This window comes from Zootoca vivipara, chromosome 1, assembly GCF_965207765.1.
Source record: "Zootoca vivipara chromosome 1, rZooViv2.hap1.1, whole genome shotgun sequence".
Classification (NCBI taxonomy): domain Eukaryota; kingdom Metazoa; phylum Chordata; class Lepidosauria; order Squamata; family Lacertidae; genus Zootoca; species Zootoca vivipara.
Genome location: NC_142582.1, coordinates 81,692,613 through 81,718,257, shown reverse-complemented (window position 1 = coordinate 81,718,257; position 25,645 = coordinate 81,692,613). Strand labels below are relative to the sequence as shown.

At 43.9% G+C, this 25,645-nt stretch overlaps 1 protein-coding gene and 1 long non-coding RNA gene across 3 annotated transcripts in view; one reads left to right on the top strand and one right to left on the bottom strand.

The window, feature by feature from the left end:
- LOC148687642 (uncharacterized) overlaps nt 1-25,645 on the bottom strand; it is a 680,192-nt gene that overhangs the window by 361,717 nt on the left and 292,830 nt on the right. The window lies entirely within an intron of this gene.
- LRRC4C (leucine rich repeat containing 4C) overlaps nt 3,510-25,645 on the top strand; it is a 137,455-nt gene continuing 115,319 nt past the window's right edge. The window contains exon 1 of one of the 2 annotated variants that reach the window (XM_060278575.2): nt 3,510-5,683. The gene's annotated coding sequence lies outside the window, so the exon portion shown is untranslated. The remainder of the gene's footprint in view (nt 5,684-25,645) is intronic. The other variant, XM_088669022.1, reaches the window with a different exon arrangement.

Genomic DNA, 25,645 nt, shown 5'->3' with positions numbered 1-25,645 from the left:
CCTTTGATGATGTTTTATTAATTCATTCTATCCATTAATTTCATATTCACCTCAACACTAGTTGCTTTCAAATACATGGAAAACATGGGATATTGTAGCTGGAAAGGATTCAAAAAGCAAAGACTGTAAGACAGTGCTATTCCGCCTGGCCTTCAATTTGAATTAGCCTGATCCTCTATTCCCTTTTCCCTTTTCTCTTCTATGAAGAAACCTTTTCTGGGACCCCATATTTAAATTCTTCCCTGGTCTCCTTGCTGGCCCTAGTAGGACGAACTTGTTAGCCCTGGTGATCATTCAATGTCTACTGACTAGGTTCCTCCCCCCCCCCCAATGACCCCTGAATTTTTGGATTTTATTGATATTGGTGCTGCATTTTATGTTGTATTTCATGCTTTTTATGCTGTTTTTAAGTTGCATTTTAATCAATGTTTTATATTTGCTGTTAGCCACCCTGAGCCTAGCTAATAAACCAGGAAGGGCAAGGTATAAATAAAATTATTATTATTATTATTATTATTATTATTATTAAGAAAGCTGAAATCCAATACCTACTTAACCAGTGAGTAAATCCCCTTGAAACTCAATGTGGGCATAGATCCAGTGACTCTTATAGCAATATCAGTATCTATCAACCATATTTACATATCTATCTATATCTATCTATCTAAAGCTGAAAGAGAATGATTTATAGCATATAATATATTTTTTCCATTTGTGTAAACTCCAGGGAATAACAGGAGTTGGGAAGAAAGAGAAAACTTGGCTGCTTAATTTTGAGAGGAAAGCATGCAGGAGTGGAATGAATCATATTTGGATATGCTTGGCTTTCAGCAGAAGCTTTTGATACTGAATACTTCCCCTATGCATGAGTCAACTGGGAGATTGCCCATCCCTGTCCACCCTTGAAAACTTTAACGGTGTGTGAAACTTCATCAAGTTTGGATACTCAGTCTTCAATTGTTTCTGCATGCTGAATGTTAAATTCACGCACACACACACAAGTTCTGAAGCTTGCAACTCTGGAACTTCTTGCTATGGTGAACAATTTAAGCTTAGGGCAAACTATGTTCTGTGGAACAACTCCCTACCTCTTCAGACCCATCTTCAGTAGACTTCAGTTTAACAGTAACCCACATTCCTGAAAAAGTAACATAAATGTGGGGGTCTTTGAAATGTTTTTCTGCTCCAAGTTGGGATAAGTAAGATGAAGCTCAACAGCCATGTGTGTTGTGTCAGGAGAAGGAAGCTGACATGTGACTCCATGGGTCAGTTTTTGCCTGATTCCAGTTGGCTGGGAGAAAGTGGGAGAGGACCCAATATATTTGTTTGGTTATCATTCACTTGGTTCTCTCATGTGTAAATTGATGTGCATAAAGCTGGCCATTATGCACATTCATCGGCTTTCATGGATTATGTGTGCATAATCCTTCCACGAAGAGGGAACGGTGCACATTTCGCAGTCGAAATATATTATCTCCAATTTTTTGACTGAATTTTGTCCATTCTCTGAACATTATGCACCATCGCCCAACAGGTTTTGGGGGAGGTGCATATCTCGACTGCATTTTATACACTTGTTGGGCAGTATGTTCATTTTCCAGTCAGTATACATTGTCTCCAATAAGCATGCTTTTCTTCTATTTCTTGTTGAGCGCAATCTGTACTCCCCAGGCTGCCACTGGCCCACTGCGTAAACTTACACTACTCACAACATACCATCCCAATGATCAGCAGGAAGAAAGGTGGGGCTCCAGGTAAATATTCTTGTTTTTTTAATTTATTAAATAATTCAGAGAACAGTTGAAAGTGGTGAAAAGGGGACTGAGCTGCAAAAAAAGGACTCCTTTGGATATAATTTGAATAAATAATGATTAATTATATGTGCCCAGAGCATGTACAAAATGCAGTTAAGATGTGCATTCCCCAAGCCCTGTTGGGGATTATGCAAAATAGCCAGAGAATGGACAAAATTCAGCAAGGTATGTACATTCCTCAAAGCCTTTTGGGGATTGTGTATGGTGACTGGAAAAATGTGCAACATTCCGTCATCATGGAAAAATTATATGCACATTCTCAGTGAGGCCCAGTGAATGTGCACAGTGACTAGTTGTTATGCATATTTACCATTCAATGTACATTCCCTGTAATACATTCAGAAATAAAATGTCAAATGTTAACTGGGAACTTGGGGAGATGCTGTACTACTCTGATGGTGAAATAGGGTCCTGAAATAGGGATAAGAAAATTGTAGCTCTCCAGATGTTGGTGGACTACACAGTTTCCAGCATCACTGCTAATTGGCCATGCTGTCTGGGGCTGATGGGAGTTCATTGAGCAAACATTGGGATGGGAACAAGTCCACCAGTTCTGTAGAAGAACTATGTTGAAGATCTCCTTCTTTGCAACAACTGCAGTGAAACCTGCAGTACCGTGTCATCTTACTCCCAGAAGTCTGCGTTGAGCAAGTCCCTTCTCTCCTTCCTCATATCTGGATCCTGTTGCCCACCAGATGTTGGCCTCCAACTCCCATCAGCCCCAACCAGTATATCCAATGGTCGGGGATAATGGGAGCTGCAGTTCCTGGGGTACTTGCAATCTCACTTTTATCAGCTAGCCTTCCCTACTGAACCTTCCAATGGTCTCCAGGATCTGAAGGCCTTTAAAGAGATTTTGGTGATTCATATTTTTTGTTACATTGGGTAGAGGTGGATGTGAAACCACTGAGCCCTAATGAGCTACAGTGGTACCTCGGGTTACAAACGTTCAGGTTACGAACGCTTCAGGTTACAGACTCCGCGAACCCAGAAATAGTACCTCGGGTTAATAACTTTGCTTCAGGATGAGAACAGAAATTGTGCTCCGGCGGCACGGCGGCAGCAGGAGCCCCATTAGCTAAAGTGGTGTTTTAGGTTAAGAACAGTTTCAGGTTAAGAACGGACCTTCGGAACGAATTAAGTTCGCAACCAGAGGTACCACTGTATTGCTGCAATCCGATTCCGATGTGCATTTACTTGAAACTCCCATTGAAGAAAGTGAGGCTGGCTTCTGAGGAGAGAGAGAGAGAGAGAGAGAGAGAGAGAGAGAGAGAGAGAGAGAGAGAGAGAGAGAGAGAGAGAGAGAGAGAGAGAGAGATGGCAGGAAAGCATCAACATGCCTTATGCACTCTCATTTGCCTTGGCTATTTCCTCTGCCCTTCCTCCCCCCTTTCCGTGGTTAGGCGTGCACCTGTGAACACTGCAGGCAGGCTTTTAAGAAAATGAGTTTTGACATTCCTTTCCTCAAGATGAGCCCTTGTTTTTCAATTACTCCTTCCCCACTTTCGGAAGTTTCCTTGAGGTTAACAGACCCAAAGCTGTTTCCCAGCTCTCCGCCGGGTGGCAGCAGTGCGCTATCGCAGGAGCGCCTTTTGTCCTGACATCAAGTGCTAATGCAATTGACCAATCAGTGCTAAGATGATGGGAGGTAATTGGGTAATTGTATTTTACTGATCACAAGGGGGGGGGCGATGTAGAGAGATGAAGGGAAGAGGGAGAGGGTGGGAGGAAGAGATCGACGGACAGTAGGAAAGCTTGTAAGCAATAAGGCTGGCCCGGGGCCCTCTCTCCAAATCTCGGGGTGCCATGGCATAGCCGAAAGGGGAAAGAGCGCGAACGCGCTGCCTGCAGCTGGATCTCCGGCTTCTTTCTTTCCTTCCCCGAGGCGGGAGGGAGAGATCAAGGCGGAGCTGCTGGCAGGGCGGAGAGCGAGCCGCCCAATTGTGTGACCGGGTGATGGAAGGGCTGCAAGGAGCCGCGTCCGATCTCCTCCCAGGAATGTGCCAGCGGGACTGACATGTGCCGGAAGGCGGGGAGAACCTCCCAGCGCCGCTGAGCGGGCGCGGAGTCCAACTTGTGGAGCTGAGATAGAGAGCCGGGCGCCAGATCGCCTTCCTCGCTTGGCTTGCCGCGAAATTGCAAGAGGAGGAGGAGGAGGTGGGGGGCGGGGAGCGGAGGGGGTGCCAGGGAACACTGCCCCCTCCCATCACGGCCATCATCATCACCGCCCCCACTTTACATTTATTTTAAGGGTGCTTGGAGTGCGCGCGCGCGCCCCTCTCTCTCCTACTCATCCCCCACCCCACCAGCCACCCCATATTCCCAAAGAACAACTTGATCACGGGCATCGTCGGTCCTGGAAAGGCTGGCTGTGCAAAGATGGAGAGGGAGGCGAAATGAAGAGGAAGGGAAGCCCTGGGCTGGTGAAATCCAGCGCGGAGGAGAGGAGGTCGCCTCCCGCAGGGGGAGTTTGCACGCCGAGAAGAATCGGGAAGCAATAGCAGGACGTGCGAGGAGAGAGGGGCTTTCGAAGCCACCTACTCTGGTAGCGGACTCTCCTTTAAAAAATAAATAACGATGATGATGATGATGGATTCTTAACAGCTGGTGGGAATTTTATTTTCTCTCTCCCCCTGCTTTCTCCTCCTCCCGCCACCAAGCTCGCTGCTGCCGCCGCTGCCACCATCAGCATCTCTTTGCATTTGATGTGCGATTCTGGGAGGGGGGAATGCAGAGGAGTTGGAGGCAAGGCGAACGGATATAATAACGCGGAGAGTTTGGCGAGGAGAAGACGCGGAAGCTCCGGATTGCTGGCTTGCTCCTGGCTGAAATCAGAAATCCGATTGCGCACTGGGTTGTGATTGGAAATCTAATCAGATCCTGGGATCGGCGAGGGGGGAGAGCGAGAGAGCAGCGGGGGGGGGGCAGAGAGGGAGAGAAGAAAAGAAGAGCCCCAAAGTTGGCGTTTCTGAGAAAATAATTTCAGATGTTGCAAGGCGACGCGCCTCGGTGGAGGGCGGAGGGGGAGACGCGGGAAGCGCGGCCGTGGGAACCCCCGATGTAACGTGGACGCACATGGATCCGCTCGCGGAGAAGGAGCCGCTTGGCCGGAGCTGAGCAGACACAACAAAATCGTGTTATTAAACCAAACAGCGGCTGTTTCAGACAGACGGGGCTGCCGCCGCTGCTGCTGGTGGTGACGGCAAGGGAAACCATCCGCAGAAGCTAAAAACGCTTCTCTCCCACCGAGAGGGATTCCAAGGTGGCTGAGGATTGGAAGAAGAGGGGAGTTTGGGGGGCGGGCGGGGAGAATCCAGCATCCCCGGAGAAGATCCGAGGCTGGAATAAAAAAGTTTCTCCGAGGAGAAAGACTCCCCCTCCGCGGCGCGGAGAGACCTGACCTTCCGCTTGCTCTTTTTGAGCAGCGAGCGGGAGAGAGAAGCCAGCTGCCCGCTTCGCTTCGGCCCCCGACGACGAAGGCGCAAGTTGAGAGACGCGGGGACATTTGAAGCAGCAGCCACGTCCTTAAGAGCGACGGGGGGAGGCGAGCAGGGAGCCGCACCATGTAAAGGAAGGTGCCGCGGAAGCAGCCCACTTGCGGTGGATTGGAGCCCGAGCCCGCCTGGACTGAACTCTAGATGGAAAATTGCAGATGGATATTGAATTTCCTTTCTTTTTTCCTTTCCGTCAAATTGGATTTGCTGCCGAAATGATGTAGTTTTGCCCTCCGTGGTCTTTTTCTGTTTCCCCCCCTTTGTTTTTCCCCCACACCTTCTTTTTTTTCTTTTTTCTTTTTTCATTTTCCCCCTTTTCCCCATCGGAATTTCATTCTGGATATTTCCCTCCTTCTGGGCGATTTCTCAAAGACAGTGAGTGCCATTTTTTTCCTCGCTTTCTGCTTCCCGTGTCTTGTTGCCTGCCATTAGACACATGTGATGGAGTTTGAACTGGGTTTTTTTCCTCTTCTTGGGGTTGGGGGTTGTTGGTTGGGCTGGGAGGGAGAACCGCGAAACTCCATCCTAGCTTAATGTTTTCTCTCTTTGCGGGGGGGGGGGGGGGCTATCGGTTGTGCCAGCGAGCTTTACTCCGACGTTGCGGTTCTCTGGGTGATGCCTGTACCTTGAGAGGGATTCTGCCTTCGGAAAGCCCCTGCAGTGTGTGACGGTGCGTTGCTTGATTCGCCCACTGGCCGAAGGCTGCCAGGTCTCTCATGACAGCCTGAGGAGTTTGATGTACACACACACACACACACACACAGAGAGAGAGAGAGAGAGAGAGAAGGAGAGAGGGAGAGACTTGGGGAAGACGGAGATTGGAAATTGAAGGGATCCTATGTAGGCATCCTGGCAGACTTTGCGGGGCAGACACGGTGTATGAACGTGGGAATATGGTAATAAGGCAAGCAGGTGGGAAAGGGGAAGTTGGTTGAGTCTGTGCCTTTGGCATCGCATGACTTACAAAAGGTGATTGAGGGAAATCCTTCTCCTGAAAGAGAATTTAGGGAGCTGCCCCCCCAAACACACACACACACACACACACACACACACACACACACACATCACAAGCACACTCCCTTCTCCACCTCTTAGCTCCTTTTGGCTGTGGTTTGGTGGGTAAATCCTTCCTGCTCCCCCAGGACATGCCTTTGGCAGCGAGATTATGGGTCCATCAGCAGAGACGTCACTATCTGATCTCAGCTACTATTAGTAATTCTGTGATTGTTTGCAGCTCATTCAGCTTTCCGACTTCTAGCTGGAAGAGAGGCCTATTGGATTCAGCAGGTCCTTTAGGACTGGGGGCGGGGGGGGGCAACGGCTTGATCCCCAGCATGTTTACCCAGAAATAAGTCCTACTGTGTTCAAGGAGACTTGCACCCAAGTAAGTGTGCATCAGATCGCAGCCTCACCCCTCACTGTGCCAATTCCAACAGCGCATTGATGTTGACTGGTCCTCTCCTAACTCGGTGGGGGAGCCAATAATTGTGGCCTATTTCTTTGATGGGGAAACTGAGGCTGGGAAGCACAGGTTGGATAACATGTCCACTTAAGAACACTAACTCTCTGTTCCCCAAATGATAAGATCTTAGCTGTATGTGGATGTAGCGTGCGAAAGCAAAATCAGAAAGAAGCCAGGATTTAGCTTGACTTACGGCGGAATGCCAAGAAAAGTTGGGGGCTACTTCTTCCATAAAGGGATCCGTCTCTTTTGCTGTGACTTCCTTGTGTGCCTCCTTTGCTAAATGTGACTCCTTTTTTCACATGTGACTCCTACTACCATGTTTGCTTCCATGTGCAGAGAATAACCCTGAAAGACTTCAGGTGAAAACGTAAATCAAATCAAAATGGATGTAGGGGGCAGTGGGAAAATATTGTACTTCAACGAACTTTTCACCCCTCCTTCCAATCCCAGTCCTTTGTTTCTTTCTTACTGGATGATGGAAGTCTTCATTATTATTTTTCCTTCTCTTTCCATTTGGACAATCACTTCTGAAGTTGCTTCACCAACTGCCTACCCTCCTACCTAGCAGCCTAAGCATTAGACATAATTCTGAGATATACTCCCAATCACCTGCTAGAAAGATGGGAGTGGAAATCAGAGCATCTCTTTTTCAAAGGCATCCCCCTGCTTTGGCCCTTGTTTTGAGTGTTAGTTACTTGGAAAGCAGCAAACCTTTGACCCAGCTTCCAAGTGTGTCCATCAGATTTTTTTTTAACACAAACACACATGGAGGGAATTGAGAATCAGGTCCTAATCCTGCAATGCCTTTAACAGGACACCCAGTAAAATGTCACTTCCATTCTTTACATATTTCCATTAATTAAACAAGTTGAATTGTGTTTCTTCAGGCAATTATTCATTGCTGGTTCACATGGGGGGGATATATTAGTCAATCTAGGAAACTGATTGATTCCCCCTTATCCTGCTTGTGCATATTCTGTCATAAATTGCTGTCCTGCTATGGACAGTTCTTGCAGCAGCAATGATGGAGCATGAATGGATATTATGCTAGTGCCGAACAAGTCCCGAAAGGAAATGGAGAAGGCAAAGATAGTGTGGAAAAATCAATCCTCTTGCCACAGGATCACTCTGCTGTTATCCCATAAATCAGAGATCATTAGGCAAAGCCACCCTGCCATTTGACAGTAGGGTACTGCCATCACTATTTCATGCTGGGCCAGAGAAGCTACAAAGATAATACCTAAGCCCTGAAATGTCACTAAGTGTGTGTGTGGGAATGGTCACAAACTGGGGATGCAACAGGAACAAACCTCACTGCTGTGTAGGAGTGACTGCGCACTTGCAGAGATGCTAAATCCAGTTAGTATGGGAGCTAAAAGCATGTGGCTCAGGCTGGAGTTTAGTACTCTCCATCTTGTAAATGGGAGGGACTTTGACATTCAGGTGTGCATTCCAGTATTGCTCAGGGGGGATGTTGGAAGCACCTAAAACGTGTTCAAAAACCTTGATTTGCCCCTTCTTTATGTTGGATGAGCAACACTGATTCCATAGTCGCCTGAGTGGAAATTTTATGTGGCTGACTCTGTTTTCTATTGCCTGTGTCAGAATATAAGTGCAACATTCATCAGCATCTGATAATTAGCCAAGATGCCTTCCTATTTTTTCCAGGATAAAGGGGTAAGCAATTCTGCAATTACATCAGGCAGTTAGGAAAGTGACAGCCTGGAGTGTGTGAATAGGGAACAATTTTGTGTATAAAAAAAGAAATGCCTGAATTGCCAGTGAAAAGGAACAAGCACTGGCTCTAAAAGGCTTGTTTCATTTGCTGTGCTTGGTCTTGGACGATCCAAGATTAGCTAATCTAAAAATGAAAATGATTCTTAGCTGCCTGATGGTCAACAATGCAAAATATTTACCATCGAAATCTTGGAAGCAATGTTTCACACTTCTGAGGTGTATGTAGTTTCTGTTGAGTAGAAGGTTAGTCCTTTGCTTTGCCTTTTCAGAAAGCCAGTGAAAGAATCAACACCAGAACAGTATATGTTTATCTTATGAATATATCTTAGAAAGTTCCTTCTCTCTCTCTCTGTACTATATCTACATGTATAGCATTTACATATCTCTGTCCTGATACTTTTGAGTTATGGGGAAATGTGGACAGTTTAAGATGAGGTAGCTCTACATTTCATTCCATAAAAATTGGCAGTATAAAAACAGTGTGTGCATACAATATATGCTGATATGTACATGTATTCTCAGAGACTTGAAGGCTATAACTTGAATTTTGCAAGGGTTTCTCCTCTTGTTCCTTTAGAATAAGGAATGAGTTGCTGTAAGGCATTAAATATGCATTTTGGGGGCGTTAAAATTATCTACAGGGCATTTTGAATGAGAAAGTATAGTCTGCAGAATTGCAGCGTAAGAATGTATCTTTCTACTAATGTGTCTTCACATTAAAGAGGTTTTTGGTCCATTAATAAGAATAACCAGTGATGCAAAATTATGTAAGCAGAATTTAATGTGGATCCTTTTCTCAAGATGTGGGCACCTATTTAAAGACCAACTCAATTAATTTTTAGAGAAACAGCATTGCTAATTGATAATGGCAGTGGTTTACTAGCCATGGGGATCTTGATCCTGCAAGCCATTATTTATAGCAATAGACCCTTTAGTGTGGACAGCCCATTTTCTCTTTAAGCAGGATTTATTTCACTTTGCAAAAAGCTGAGAGATGTGATGTTCGGCTGTGATTTATCTTAAGCTTACAAAAAGGAAGCAACTTTTCTCCCTGAAAAGGGTAATTGTTGACTTTCCTAGACTGATCAAAGGACTGGAAACATATTTTATGCACCGACTGGTAAATTTTCATAGTGTTGCATAAGCCTCATGCAACAGCAGAAAGGGTACACATGTTACTAGAAAATCTCTAAGCTGTTCATTTCACTTTCCTGCAGTGATGGCTGGGTGTTTGCTTAGCTAATATGTGGTTGATTATTAATGTGGCAGAAGTATGTATATGATCCATTTGTACTGATTAAAGGAGAGGGGATGGGAAATAATATTGTTGCAGACTAAAGAAAGGCTAAACACACACAAACACACCAACCAAGAGAGGGGGCATTTGCATTTGGTATCCAAGGAAGCAAATACAGAAAGCTGCAGTTTTTTCTGTGCATTGTATAAATGTTGCCATAGTGATTTTTCAGGGCATGTTGTGTGGTGTGTGTGTGTGTCCCACTCTCTAGAAGAGCTTGTCTCCCTTCTTCCTGTCTTTTTTTAAAAAACTTGTGCACAACAACAAATATTTATACAGAACTCACTACAAAAGGAAGAAAGAGAAAAGCTTGCCTGTTTCCTGTTCCTATCCCGAACTGTTAATGTTCTAGAGCCCTAACTGGGAGCTCAAGTTCCTCAGCAGAAGAGGAGTATGAGACACTTTCCTCATGTTGAGAACACTGAACATATTACAATATTTTCTGTAGTGGTGGTATGTTAATTGGATCGCTCCAGGCGAGTGAAGTGTAGCTGTTGTTGACAATTAGAAACAACAGCAAACCTGCGTGGGTTGAATCTTTATCCCTGTAACTTCTGGGCAGACTACAATGCCTATCAGGCTTAATGCAGATTCAGAAACACATATAAAAAGATCCTTCACCTTGTGATTTTGGAAGCTAGGGAAGAAAACCCACCATCACTGTGGATTGGGGGAATGGGAAAGTGTACTGGCAGATGGAAGGAAAGTCCGTTTATCATTTGCTCCAATATGTTTGACTGGTTTTTGTTTCATTGTTTTAAAATTAGAATTAAAAGTAATGTGTTTTTTGGGTTTTTAAAAAATGTATTGTTTGTTCCTGGTTTAATCTGATAACCCCTAATCTATAATCATAGCTATGAAAAACAGGAAACCATTAATGCTCCTTTGTCTTGAAAAGCCACAGACATAGCTGTTGAACAAATGGATCTCTCAGTATTTATCCTGCAGCAGCAGGATTCATGCAGCTTGGTATAAGCTTAACTTTCAGAAGCCAGGAAGCATTTTAATGATGCAGCGCTTGCAATTTATGGGATTTTCACCTCATAAAGCCTAAAGACAATAAGCAGGTTTTTCTCTCAGTTTTTATTTTATTATGCTCAAGAAGTGTTCTGGGACGCCCCCCCCAAATTCATTTTGCATCTTCTTCCTTACACATTTCAGAAATAACTGTCTGAAAAGTTCGTGTTGCGTATTTGAGATGCTACATGGGAAACCAGAGGACCCCTCAACAAGAGGAGCTTATTGCTTAGGCAAAGGCAGTTCTGTCCTTTTCCCTTTGCTTACATTCACAGGTGCTGAGCCTTGACCCAGCACACAAGGCTCCCTCATGTGTGATGCAATCAGCAGGGTCATCACCTCCAGATGTGAGGCAGTGGCTCATTAATTCCCTTGTCAGGTCTGAGAGTGAGGAAGCTGATATCAGGTGGCCTAGGAGATTTCAGTTGGCTTTCTGCATGCTAGACTGGAAAACATTCAAATGTCATTGACCTGAATGCAATCTGCTAAAGTGATAATATTAAGCAAAGAGGCTTTCTGCAGCTGAAACCAAGAGGATTCTCCCAGTGTTTATCTTAATAGATATCTTAATGGGGCACTACTACTATTTTTGCAGTAGCAATTGAGGCTCCCCTGTTGCCCTGGCATGCTATAGCACTGTAATCAAATAGTTATGGTTATAGTTACAGGTAGGTAGCTGTGTTGGTCTGACGTAGTCGAAACAAAATAAAAAAATTCCTTCCAGCAGCACCTTAAAGACCAACTAAGTTTTCATTTTGGTATGAGCTTTCGTGCATGCACACGAAAGCTCATACCAAAATAAAAACTTAGTTGGTCTTTAAGGTGCTGCTGGAAGGAATTTTTTAATTTAGTTATGGTTAGTTTGTGGATTTATTCCTGGTTCCCTCTTTCCATATCTTGTTATCCTGCTTTCCTTTCCCTGTTATCCTGTTGTTAAGAAGTCAATTCTCTTTCCAATTGACTCCTTTCTGGGAAACACATTTTCTATCTAGGAAGACCGTCTAGTTCATTGCGACCTGAGTTTTTGTGGTTACAGACTTATTTTATAATGCAGTTAGCAGATGAGTACCGTAGAGTGTGTGTATTCATCTTGCCTGGGCTGAAAGGGATATTGATACAATCCTGATAGGTGATTGTTCTTCATACTTCTATGAGGAGTCTAATGTATAGTGCTGCAGTTTGGTGATGCCTCAACCATGCACCCATCGGTAACAAACATCTCAGACCCTTGATTTATTAGGAATTAGAATGTGACAGTGTATAGCAGACTTACCCAACATGGTGCCCTCCAAATGTTTGGGACTTCAGCTCCCATTAAACCCATCTAGAGTCCCATCATGCTGGTTGGAGCTGTACGGGAGTCCACCAGGTTGGGGGGGAAGCAGGTGTATAGGACTCTTAGCCATAGAAGCCAACTTCTAGAGGCCGAGGGGTCTTTGGCCCCCAATAAAATATTTGAGGAGGCTGCCTCCCTCAAAGTTGATGGGCATTGCCTTGTCACATGATTGAATATGTGGGCGGGACTTACCTGTCCCCCCTCCCCCAATATTTTATTTTGTGCTCTTAGATCTTAAATAGCTATGCAGTAGACGAAATTTTGGCAGGTGCATTTTGTCAAGCAGAATTAGGGGAAAGAAAGAAAGCTGCATCCATGGAAATCACTTCCTCTGCACAGAAAATATAGAAGATCTGTTGTACTTTGTGTCTAGCAGTTGTTCCTGATATTGTTTATCAAGCATCTTTCATTTTTTGAAGTCTCAAGGCAATAGCCCTAAGCATAGGTAAAGGTCCAGTCGTGTCCGACTCTGGGGTTGCGGCACTCATCTCGCTCTATAGGCTGAGGGAGCTGGCGTTTGTCCGCAGACAGCTTCCGGGTCATGTGGCCAGCATGACAAAGCTGCTTCTGGCGAACCAGAGCAGCGCACGGAAACACTGTTTACCTTCCCGCCGGAGCGGTCCCTATTTATCTACTTGCACTTTGACATGCTTTCGAACTGCTAGGTTGGCAGGAGCTGGGACCGAGCAACGGGAGCTCACCCCATTGCAGGGATTCGAACCACCGACCTTCTGATCAGCAAGCCCTAGACTCTGTGGTTTAACCCACAGCACCACCTGGGTCCCCTAGCCCTAAGCATACTAGGCAGTAAATTCTACTAACATCAATATAAATGATATGCATAGGATCAGACTGTAAGTTTAAATTCTTTGAGCACAGTGTGCTTAATATTTCTGATCATTCAATCATATTTTACAATGTTTCCATTAAACGACTATTCTTTTACTAGGTTATTGTGAGGGGGGAAAGAAGGTTAAGCTGTGAGCTCTGGAATAAAGATGGTATAAACAATGAAATACTTATTGCATAGGCTGAAATATGATACATGTTGGGTTGAAATACAAACCAACAGTACAGTACCCTTAAAAGGTAAAGGGACCCCTGACCATTAGGTCCAGTCGTGACCGACTCTGGGGTTGCGCGCTCATCTCGCATTATTGGCCGAGGGAGCCGGCGTATAGCTTCCAGGTCATGTGGCCAGCATGACAAAGCCGCTTCTGGCAAACCAGAGCAGCACATGGAAATGCCGTTTACCTTCCCGCTGTACTGCTAGGTTGGCAGGAGCTGGGACCAAGCAACAGGAGCTCACCCCGTCACAGGGATTCGAACCGCTGACCTTCTGATCAGCAAGCCCTAGGCTCAATGGTTTAACCCAAAGCGCCACCTGGGTCCTACAGTACCCTTACGAGGAATAAAACAATCCAATCAGCTAAAATACTATCCTCCAAAATATCTGGGCAAATTAAAAGGTTTTTAACTGGAGCAGAAATAAAAAAGAAAAGATTCTTTTGTCAGTGCCAGGAGGACATTTCACAGAGTGGTGCCACCACCGAGAAAGTTCTCTCTATATAATACAGTGGTACCTCTAGTTACGAACTCAATTCCTTCCTGGAGGTCCGTCCTTAACCTGAAACTGTTGTTAACTAGAGACATGCTTTCGTAATGGAGCCTCTTGCTGCCGCTGTGCCGCCTGCACACAATTTCCATTCTCATCCTGGGGCAAAGTTCTCAACTCGAGGTAACTCTTCCCGGTTAGCGGAGTTTGTAACCTGAAGTGTTTGTAACCTGAGGCGTTTGTAACTCGAGGTACCACTGTACACTCCTCTTAAAGGTGGAACCTAGAAAAGGAACTCTGCCTGCAGTCTTAGGCTATGAGAAGATTAGTCCAGCAGAAGGCACCATGATTTTGAACTGGGCTCAGTAATGAATAGGGAACCCTTTTAAGCTTATGTAACATAGCTGCATTTGGGTAAACTAATCAAAATCTCACTGATGCTTGCTTTCGCCTTGAGAGAAGGCCTTGAAACAAGATAAGGGTTTAAAGGGCCACAACTTTATTGCTAATATTCCAGAATGTATAAAGAGGTAGGAACACCATCTATAATAATAAATAATGATGATGTCTGAGTGACACCACTCTGGCACAACCTTACCTGATCCTTGTTGTTCCTGGCCTGCTGAAAAGGCAGGCTAAGGAACCACCTGCTTGCTTACAGGGTGAGAAGGCTGTTTCTCCATCCTTTGAGCTGGCTGGCAATGAGAGGTAGAGTGCCCCAGCACCATGTTGATGCCATACAATGCTCAGAAGGACAGTCAATTCCAATATCCCTCCCCGCTTGTTGTACTTGCCTGTTGATGCCAAGACAAGCGCCAATCAGCTGAAATGGAAGGAAAGATCCACTTGGGGGCAGTTAAAATATCATTTGTCACTTGGTTTTCTTGTAGTTGAATGTGAGAAGCTGGTTACTAGGTGAAATGCAGACATACTGCTAATAAATAACTGAAATAAATTCTTCTTCTTCTTTTTTAAAAGACACTGCATTCACTGTGCAGTTTTCTAGGGTTTCAGATGGGAGTTTTTCATGTCCTACTTAGAGATGCTCAGGACTGAATGTGGGACCATCTGCTCTACCACAGAGCTACTATAATGACTCGTTAACATTTGTTAGTTAGCATTTGAAGCTTCCATTACTGAACATAAGCAGTGAGCTTACATGTGTGAAGCATATTTGGTTTTGGGGAAAGTAACGTGACACATGTCATTCCTTCTTGTTGGTAGTCACAGATCAGAACTGGGGCAGATCACAATTGTTGCCAAACCATATGTCTGGAGTCACCTGCTATCCATACTTCCTTCTAAAGGTTCCCTTTCAATTTCAAATGCTATTCTTTACATCAGGGGTCAACAAACTTTTTCAGCAGGGGGCCAGTCCACTGACCCACAGACCTTGAGGGGGGTCGGATTATATTTTGAAGAAGAAAAATGAACAAATTCCTATGCCCAACAAATAACCCAGAGATGCATTTTAAATAAAAGCGCACATTCTACTCACGTAAAAACTGTAAAAACATGCTGATTCCCGGACCACCCACAGGCCAGATTTAGAAGGCAATTAGGCCGGATCCGGCCCCTGGGCCTTAGTTTGCCTACCCGTGCTTTACATATTTGCATGGTTCTTACCCTAACTTCTAGTTGATGGAACTAGCTTATTGCTGTCACATGCTGTCCAAAACTTTGTATTACTTTTTGAGCTTCTTAACCTGTTTGCAGGACTAGCTCAAAGTTCTGTGCATTTGGCAATGTATCTAATGAACAATGTGGTAGGGATAACAATTTATATTTCTTCATTATTCTAATGAATGTGTGAGAAATAGGAGTTGTTGCTCTCATCCTTTATCTTCCTTATCCAATTGCTACAGCATCTACCGATTGTGATCCAATCACATCACCCCAAAATAACAACTATCCATAAAACACGCTAGGCACAATTCAGAGGACAATCTGAAGTCCTGTGGGTTTGAGTGTAAGAGATACTACTTCATTAGCCCAATTTCCCTATTGACATCAATGTGGTTTAAAAGTGCTTCCTTGGCTGGCTTAGCCCTACTGTTTATGTGAAAGTAGAAGGTAATTGTATCTCTTTAAATACTGCACCAAACAAGACAAATGGGCTGCGGGCTGTACTCTAAGTCTCTTTATCTGAAGCATTCTGGTATCAACAGGACAATGGGTCTAATTTTCCATTGCCTTTGCAGCTACAGAGTGTTTACATTTTGCATTACATAATGCAAAGTAAATGAAAACTAAGGAGAGCATCATTGCAGTGTCTTCCTTAAATCTAAATAGGGCCAAGGGAAAGCTGGTGAACAATTTAAGCTCTAGTATCTTCTGTATGGTTGTCAGATTTCCTTGCTTTCTTTTTTCTCACGGGGTGTCTCCACAATAAGGCTGTTAAAGCATTCTTTAAATAGTGTAGTGCACTTTAGCAGTAGCAAGCCTTTACATGCACTATTATATTAAAGCACTTTACAGGCAATGAAGTAATTGCTTTAAGTAGAGTGTGATCAATTAGGGCCATGCAGGAATATTTAAGCAAGCAAGCCCTGGGTATGGTTTGAATGGACCTTGTGTGTCAACTGTCTCTTTAAGAGCCATGCCTGATCTCCCCTTCCATCTCCATGTGGTGTCATCTTTAACTCAATGGGAACTAGTTGGAATCTTATGCTGTGTACGCATTACCATTTACTCCACCTCGGACTGCTGGTATTTGAAGCTGAGTACACATGATGGACGCGGGTGGTGCTGTGGGATAAACCACAGAGCCTAGGGCTTGCCAACCAGAAGGTCGGTGGTTCGAATCCCCGCGACGGGGTGAGCTCCTGTTGCTTGGTCCCAGCTCCTGCCAACCTAGCAGTTCGAAAGCACGTTAAAGTGCAAGTAGATAAATAGGTACCGCTACAGCGAGAAGGTAAACGGTGTTTCCGTGCACTGCTCTGGTTTGCCAGAAGTGGCTTTGTCATGCTGGCCACATGACCTGGAAGCTGTACGCCGGCTCCCTCGGCCAATAACGCGGGATGAGCGCCGCAACCCCAGAATCGGTCACGACTGGACCTAATGGCCAGGGGTCCCTTTACCTTTACACATGATGGTAGCCACAATCCTTAGGTGTCTTGTAGCTTTTTGAAAAGTAGTCCTTTTTGATGAGCTTTACCTCAGACCAGCTTTCACCTGATTAGAAAACTTAAGCTGAGGTGTGTACATTTCAGGCAGCAGTTGCACATCAGCAAGTGACAGATAGCAGTTCCAGTGAACTGGAGTTCAGCATGTGGAAACAAATCAGGTAATGGGCACTGAGTGGAGACATCTCTCTCCACTCGCTGGTCTTTTCAGCAGTATAAGAATGTGACTTGAAATCCAGCAAAGGGGGTGCCTGCATAGTAAGTTCTGTTATTCATTCAATGATTAAAAATACAATTTTGCACACACACACACATGCAGTGGTGGCTGCGTGGTAATACTTGGCTCATCTTCATTGATCCCTGGAAGTCTCTTAATACAAATCCCGGGAGAACTGCTCCACACTTCTCATATTTATTGACTCAGTTACTCAGTAGCATGGATTTCAGAGCTGTTAGACTTTGTGAAAGAATTTGTGGCTCTGATATCCCGCTCCACATACTGGTATAATATTATGGGAGTATCGAAAAACATATAATCCACTTAATTACTCTGAACATGTGTGCATGAGAGAGTTTGTCTGCCTATATTTCAGTCTGTAAATTGTTTAAGCGGGACATTTCAGCACCTGTGTGTGGTTCTGAGTGTCTGCCAAAACTTATTTTTCATCTAACCAAGGATTTGGAAGAACTTGTTTCCCTCTTCTGTGCATAATAGCCTTCCAAATTCTGATAAAAAGTAATATGGTTTGTTTCTGTGTGTGTCTGTCAGGGGCTGACTGGCTGGCTGCTGAGAGCTGTCAATATTGGCTAATAACACTACTGTATCAACCAGCTTACTTTCAGTAGTCATGATGCTTTTTTTGAAAAATTGCAGATCGATATGGGAATAGATTGATCTTCTCATCCCTGCTTGTGGCACAGGGACTAAAGAGCTGGAGTTTGGCACACAGACCTGGTTTAGGCCTTCACAGAACTCTTTCAGCATCTACTAAAAACGTTGTTTAGACTAGCCTACCCAGATGCTTAGAAACTTGAGGCAATTTTAATCTGTTATAGTATTTTTACTTTTGTATGTTTTTAAAAGTATGGTTGTGGATTTTTCTTGATTTTACTGTTTTATCTGTTTTTCAAGTAACAAAACATACCCACATTAGGAAAACAGAGCTTGGTAGTTGTACAGAAAAGAAAGAAAAGTAGTGGCTGATGGTTGTAGTTTGAGACGTTCCAAGAAAGGCAATCAAATGAAAGTGTCTCTCCGTAAGGTTTCAGGAGTTGATGGAGGGTGAAAGCCATGTTTGATTGTCTTAACAAAGTCAATAAAAGGATACCATGTTGTATAGAAGGCGTGAGTCTTTTCCGTCCCAGATCAATATTCCTTTTGTGAAATAGTTAATTAGTCCTTAAGCGCAATGTCCTAATCTTTTGAAATCCAGGCTTAAAAAACAACAACACAACCCCCCCCCCTGCATTTAATTTTTTAATATATATTTTGCAACCACTACTCAGGCTGCAGTTAGTAAGTGGAGAACAATGTCTTTATTGGTTATGTTCTTAATCTGAAGAGTAAAATAAGAGAGCAGGACTAATTTTCGGTCTGATTGTAGCAATTGTTCAATCATTTGATTAATTGTTTGAAAAAACATTTTCTCAAAAGGGAATAATTTGGGGGCAAAGCCACCATGTGTGTACTAGAGAAATTGCATTCCCACAAGCATAGGTTGAATGTGTTATTACTAATTCTATATAATCCAGCTGGGCACAGGTACCAGCAATGTGCTATCTTTAAAGTATTTTCTTGAGTTCTGGTTGAGATTGATCCAAGTGGTAGCTTATTCCAGGCTTGTTCCCAGTTGTTCCTCTAATTCTTCTCAAAAAAATATTTTCCCCATTATAGTTTTAATGAAGTGAGAGGAAGGGTAGCCAATTTTGTGAGGATTTTTATATAGTTGGGAGATGATTCCCTTTCCCAGTGGGTTGGTTCTGTTGGGCAGCTCAAAACTAACTTGCATAATGCTTGAGTCTTTATATTTGGCTGATATAGAACATGTATAATCTGGTGTATCTATAACCAGAGACATGGTATATCTCCCTGTCAGAGGGCCTGGTATGGCTACTCTAGAGTAACGACTCCAGCATGGTCTTTTAAGGTTTTTATTAAGTGCTGATTATTTACAGTGTTCAGAGCAGTAAAAATGCATCCTTAAGGTGAGGTGTCTGAACTCCCGAATGGCGATTGGCGCGTTTTCTTCCAGCACCACAGCTTTGGCAGACCCAACCTCTTCCCCCTACGTTTGCGTCGCAATTCGGGAGTTGGGGGAATTGGCCTCCCCCCTGTGCGTCCAACTTCCTGTCCCACCTGCGGCCTGGGCTCCACAACCTTGCCTGAGCCTCGGACACCACTTCCTGACTCTCCGCTGGAGGCAGAGCTCTCCTTACTCTCTCCCGCGCTTGGGGATGGGCTGGAACTTAAGATGGGAGGGACTTCCCTGTATCCCTCGTCCCTCACACTCCCAATATACAATTTATTTTTGGAGCTTCGAGGGGCTTTTGTTCAGTGCAGAAGTCTTTGAGTCCCCACCATTCCCCACCTAGCAAATGAGGCTTATTTGGCTGCTGTGTTATTGAGAGTTATTGAGACCAAAAGGGAATCAAAAGGTAAACGTTTCAGTCTCCATTCCTTCCATATGGTCAAATCTGATTTTAGAAAGGGGTTAATAATGTCTTCTGGTGTCTTGTTGTCCATTTTCTGATAAGGGACTAAAAGCATAATGTCGTGACCTCTATCATCCTCTGGTTTTAACCATGGGAGCTGGCGTAAGCCTTGTAAAATCAAAGGCTTATTGTGCAAGCGAGCAGAGTCTTTATACCATTTTAGGATAAGTATCACTATACCAAAGTTTTTGTGGCTTGGGCTGGTTCATGGTCCTGCAGACACCGCGGTGGGCTGGAGTGTGTGTGCACGTGCGCGCATACACACATGCACAAATACTATTTCTAGCACTCCTTCTGGTGCGGAGGAGGCGTGCACAGCTTCCCATTGGCTGCAGGAGCTTCCAGCAGCCAATGGGAAGCCAGCCAGCATAGCGGAAGGCGGTCTCCGCTCTGCTCCATGCCAGTTTAGCGCGCTGCACGGGAGCCAATTGAGCGGGCGGTGGGAGTCCCCGAGAAGGCGGTGGGGATGGGGTCCATGGGCTGGAATAAGTAAAGATGGCTGCAGTAATAGCATAATTTTTGCTATAGAAGCTTTGCTCAACCATGAGAACGTTAGCATTAACCAGTTTTTTTTAGCTTAGCTGTTAATTTTTTTTACCAAGGGCATAAAGTTCAATTTTTCTAGTTTAGATAAATTTTTAGGTATGTTGACTTCCAGGTATTTTTTTAAAAGCTAAAGGATCCCATGACAGTTAAATCCAGTCAAAGGCGACTATGGGGTATGGTGCTCATCTCGCTTCAGGGGAAGTGTTGTGGTCTAAATGAATGAGCCTCTTGGGCTTGCTGATTGGTAGGGTTGCCAGACTCAATAGTGGACAGGACTTCTGGAAACCTTAAAGAGAAACCAGCAGACCCTTTGCTTGGAAATTAAACAAAGGGTCTGCTAGTTTCTCTTTAAATTTCCAGACTCAAAAGAGAGCAGGGCAATTAAAGGCACAGAAGTCCTGTCCACTATTGAGTCTGGCAACCCTACTGATCGGAAAGTTGGTGGGTAGGTAGTACAGCGTTTCAGGCTAGTTGTTTTCTGCCTTTGCAGTTGTAGGTTTGGCAGAGTGAGTATACGCTCAAATTAGATGAAGTTAACAGAGAAATATATCTTGCTATATATAGCAAGTTGAGGCATGACAGCAGGTAATCAGGTTTCAGGATCAGAAAGGAATAACACAACATCATCTGTGAACATATTGAAAAGATGGGTTTTTCCAAATAAATCAAAACCTTTTTACAATTATCATTTGCTTCCAATGCCAAAGCTCAGGGTTCTATGGCCAGGCAAACAGCAGGGGAGACTGTTGTCAGCTCTGCTTCATGCTCTGGCCATTCAGGAAAACCTGGACCACTGACTCATAGTATAAATAATCTTTTGTCTTTTGTAAGCTACTTTCAGGTGTTGTTTTTTTAATAATCAAGCGTATTGATTTTATGAAATAAACAAAACACAGTTTTGAACATCTCCTGTAGAGAGGTGCATAGCTAAATGGGATTTTGATATTGCAGATTACTGCGTTGGATTATCAATTGGAATAACAGAAAGAGAAAGTGTGATCCAAGCCTTTACCCTCTTTTGACAGTTTCAGTGTAACATCTGACACAGCAGCTTGGTAACCCCCCTGGCAGAGATGCATGTCTGCTTTATTCATCTCACACGGCAGAGATGCATAAGTCAACATGTTGGGCATTACATCAGAAGCGTAGCTGGGAAAGTGTAGGAATCGCTTGAGAATCCTGCTTCTGACTGCTTCCTTTTATGTCCAAGGCCAGCCTCAATTGCACTGTTCGGGATATTTGATTATAGGTTCTATTTACTGTGCACTCTGCTTTTGCTGTGGATGGGTATTGCAGGCAGTTCTTTGCAAACCTACTTGCCACAGGTGACAGGAATCAGGCTGCTGATCACAAGCTTCTTTTCATGTTGAACCAAATAAATGTGTACTATTTGGATTCCATACACATTGAGCGTGCTTTCAGCAAACCCACTAACTTGACTTGTTCAGGATTCATATACCTTGCTGTGAATGGAACACCCTATATTATTCAATATGTGCTTGCTTTTTTTATTTTTTAAGAGAGGATTGTATCTACTACTCAGAATTACCTGAAATGTGAACATAACCATTTGGGGTCAACAATCACATAGTTATTCTTAAATGTGGATAAGATTGTCTTATGGGTAGCAAGACAAGCAGAGTATATTTAAGGTTTGGTTCTCAGTTATTGCAAGAAATGCCTAAAGCCCTTTCAATAATAAATAATTGTTTAAAGTGTAGTAATTAACACATTTCAGCACATTCAGGTTCTGTGGGAATGAAAGAGATCTGAAATTAGGTTTCCTAGTAAGATGTCCACTTGCAACACCATATTTGCAGAGAACTCAAGGCTAATGTTAGTCTAAGCTCATTAAATGATGCTACTGGCATGTCAGATATAGAAAGAACTCCTGCTGATTCTGCCATAGTTTCTCAATGGAGGAGTGATTACAGCTGATTAAAAGCAATGAGCAGGGTTTCCTACGTTATGGCCTTCATGAGGAAATTTATTGTTTTGCCGGTTCAGAATCAGATTGTAGGACATGAATGGGTAAAATGGCAGAATGCAGTAACACACCTGCCTTTCCATAAATGATTGCCAAGGATAGAAGAGGTCAAATCCAATACTATCACACTACTCAAAGTGATTGAGAAAGTTTTGTGCTGCACCTTCTTGTACAGTAGTACTGTTTGAGGTCATTCCTATGCTGCCCGCTGGGTTCATAATGCATTTTGGGAAGGTATAGGTGGAATGCATTTGAGTCTCATTTCATGATAGAGATTATTTCAGGCCTTATGAAGCTACATAGCAATTGTAATACAGTCATACCTTGGTTTAAGTATGCCTCGGTCTGAGTATTTTCAGTTCAAGTACTCCGCGGACCTGTCTGGAACGGATTAATCCACTTTCCATTACTTTCAATGGGAAAGTTCGCTTCAGGTTAAGTGCGCTTCACGTTAAGTACGGACTTCCGGAACCAATTACACTCATACTTATGGTTAAGTACGCTTCAGGTTGAGTACTCCATGGACCTGTCTGGAACGGATTAATCCACTTTCCATTACTTTCAATGGGAAAGCTCGCTTCTGGTTAAGTACGCTTCAGGTTAAGTACAGACTTCCGGAACCAATTGTGTTTGTAAACTGAGGTACCACTGTACAAGGAAAAAAAACACCCTAAATGTTGTCCAATCAAGCACTGGATAAACATAGACCCTACAACTGCACCACTGCTTCTCACTACTGGAAAATATTATAGACAACCCCCCCCCCCCGTTTCTACCTCCAGTGCAGTTTTACATATCTGTGAACAAGTATTGTAATGCAGTGGAGAAATCCGCCCCCCATATAACATGTATCATCCCAATAATAGAGAAGTGTCATACAATTTCTTTTTTATATCTCCTGTAATAAGAAATAAAAGTTCTAGTAAGTTCATCTGTATTCAGATGGGCGGGGGCAGGGTGGCATTGGGTCTAGATCTCACACTGGCTTCACAAAGATTTTTTGCACAATTCCAAAAAAATTATCACACCACCACCCAACTCCCATGAGTTGTCTCAACCTTCCACCACAAGTCCCTGAATATTCTGTTCCACAACTGCCAATCTTTTCCCCATTTTCTGATTGTGGCTGTAGTGAGATTTTGCTGGAGGCTCTCTCCTTACTTCCCTTCATTTCCTTTGCAGCCCAGGTGCCAGGACCCTGAGACATGAACTTCCCCCAGGGTAGCTGACCAATTTGGATGCTAGATGTTATTGGTGCAAGAAGCTTTGGGGACTTGTAGTTTCGGCAGCCCCCTCCTTCCTGCAGCTTGTTTTCCAGGAATCAGCTTTTCAAAGCAGATGCTTCACAGAGATTTTTCTGTTTCTTTCCTTGGCCCTGAGGCATTATTCCATTAGAAACGAGAGGGTCCCCCATGAGATGTGGGCTTTTACTGCAAAGCAGCAGAGTTTTATTTATTCAAGGAAAGGTTTTGAAATCAGGGTGTGAGCATATTTTCTGAGCCTCAGATTGGGGAGCAGGGCCGGCTCTAGGGGAAGGCTGGGTGGCGCGAGGCGTCAGGGGGTGCCGTGCGGCGCGCAGCGCCCGCCCACCAGCCATGATAAGAAATGGGGCGTTGGCGCCGGAGAGATCTCTGCACCACGGCACCCGACATGCTTAAGACGGCCCTGTTGGGGAGCTCTGGAATCCAGTGCTTTCCCCTGATACCTGGGTGGTGATGTTTGCTAGTCATGCCTTTCTTCCAGCTTTGCTCAGTTGTAGCCTCTCCTAGAGAGGATGGTCTTGGCCTCCGTTATCTGTGCATTAATTGACCACCGTTCCTCAGACTGAACTACTGCAGTGGTCCGTACTAGATATGTGTGAAAATGGCAACTTGAACTTTTCCAAAGAGAAACTGGGGAAGCCATTTTATGCAAATTATCCAAGGGGAGGAGAGATTATCTAGCACTTTCTTGGGGCTGGAAAAGCTCAAATACGCAGGCAAGCAGGCAGGCAGGCATGCACATAGAGGAAATGATGGAGGAGGAGACGGCCTTATTTGTCTCCCTGAAAGTTACCAAGATGTTCTCCACTATGAACTGACAACAAAATTGAGGGAAACCATTTGGTCCACTCCTAAATTAGAAACATTTTATACCCTTTATAATCCCATGTGCAATGGGTTTTTTTCAGCATCTTGTACAACCTTGGCCATGTCACCTTTGGTTTATATACACTTTATTATTTCACAATTTTGATTGTTATGTAATATCTTCCATTTGTTTTGGTTTGGTTTCAAGGTCCTTTTGAAATCATTTTGGACTTGCTTAATTGCTTACACTCTTAAGTATTCAGTAGTTTGTCTCTTCACATTTCTTGTGTGTGTGTGTGTGTTGTTTATGTTTTAAAAGCCCAGGGTGTGATTCATATTAGCTTGCAAGTTTTGATATGAGCTATTTAGACTCAGTGTTATAATTTAACTCCTTCCCTGCAGTTAGATAACTAAAAATAAAGGAGCATTATTTTGCATGCCCTGGCTGGATCACATGTCCCAGGCAGATGATGTTTGTGGTGAGCTTTGCAATCTGCTACTCCCACTGAAGCCTTTTCTATTGAATGGACTAACTGAATGAGTCAGTTCCGTGGCTCTCCAAGAATTTTCAGCAGAATAATTGACAAATGATCTGCAAAACATTTTCCCCCCAGCGTGCATTAGATCAAGAAATATCAATGAACAGTATATGATCCACAAACCAATTGAAATGATGTACTTAATTTTGTTTGTGTGGAAACATGTGATGAAACAAGCATAGGTGAATTGTGGACCGCAGCCCTAAAGTTTAATGGTGTATTGGGGGGGGATGTAATATTTACTTCCTTAATTGTGCATATTTTATAATTGAGTTATGCTTGCTGCATGGGGATGACTTCACTAGTAATTTTCTTTGCACTGATGCAACACAGTGGATTTATAATAATTTAGTACAGGCTGGTTATTGGCCATGCTTGCTGGAGCTGGTAGCAGTTGCAGCCCAACAGCTTCCGGTAGTCTTGTGGCACGCACTGGCAGAAACTGCTAGTACAGTGGGGGAATGTTAGGGCTGTGGCAAACTCAGTTGGCAGCTTATATTCACTTCATTGTCAGTCCCATGTCTAACAAGAGCATTACTGTGATGCGCGAAGTAGAAACAATCTGCTGTAATCAATGGAGAGCCCAACACTTCTGCTCACATTTTTTCCTCCAGCCACCAACTTTATTAATCCTCTTCAGGCACGCAGGTTCATGGTCAATGTAATAAAAAAGGGGGACAAGGAGACTAGTGTGTTAGCTCCGGTCCCATTGTCCATCTTGTAGCCCTCCATGTGTTTGAGAGTGACTGTGTGAAACAGAGAGCCTTCTCCATTTGCTTAGGTTCCCTGTGCATTTTAGAATCCTATTTTGTTCCAGAGTTGTAAAATGTGTTATGAGTCTTCATGGGTATAGAACAGGCTTCCTCAAACTCAGCCCTCCAGATGTTTTTGGCCTACAAGTCACATGATCGCTAGCTAGCAGGACCAGTGGCCAGGGATGATGGGAATTGTA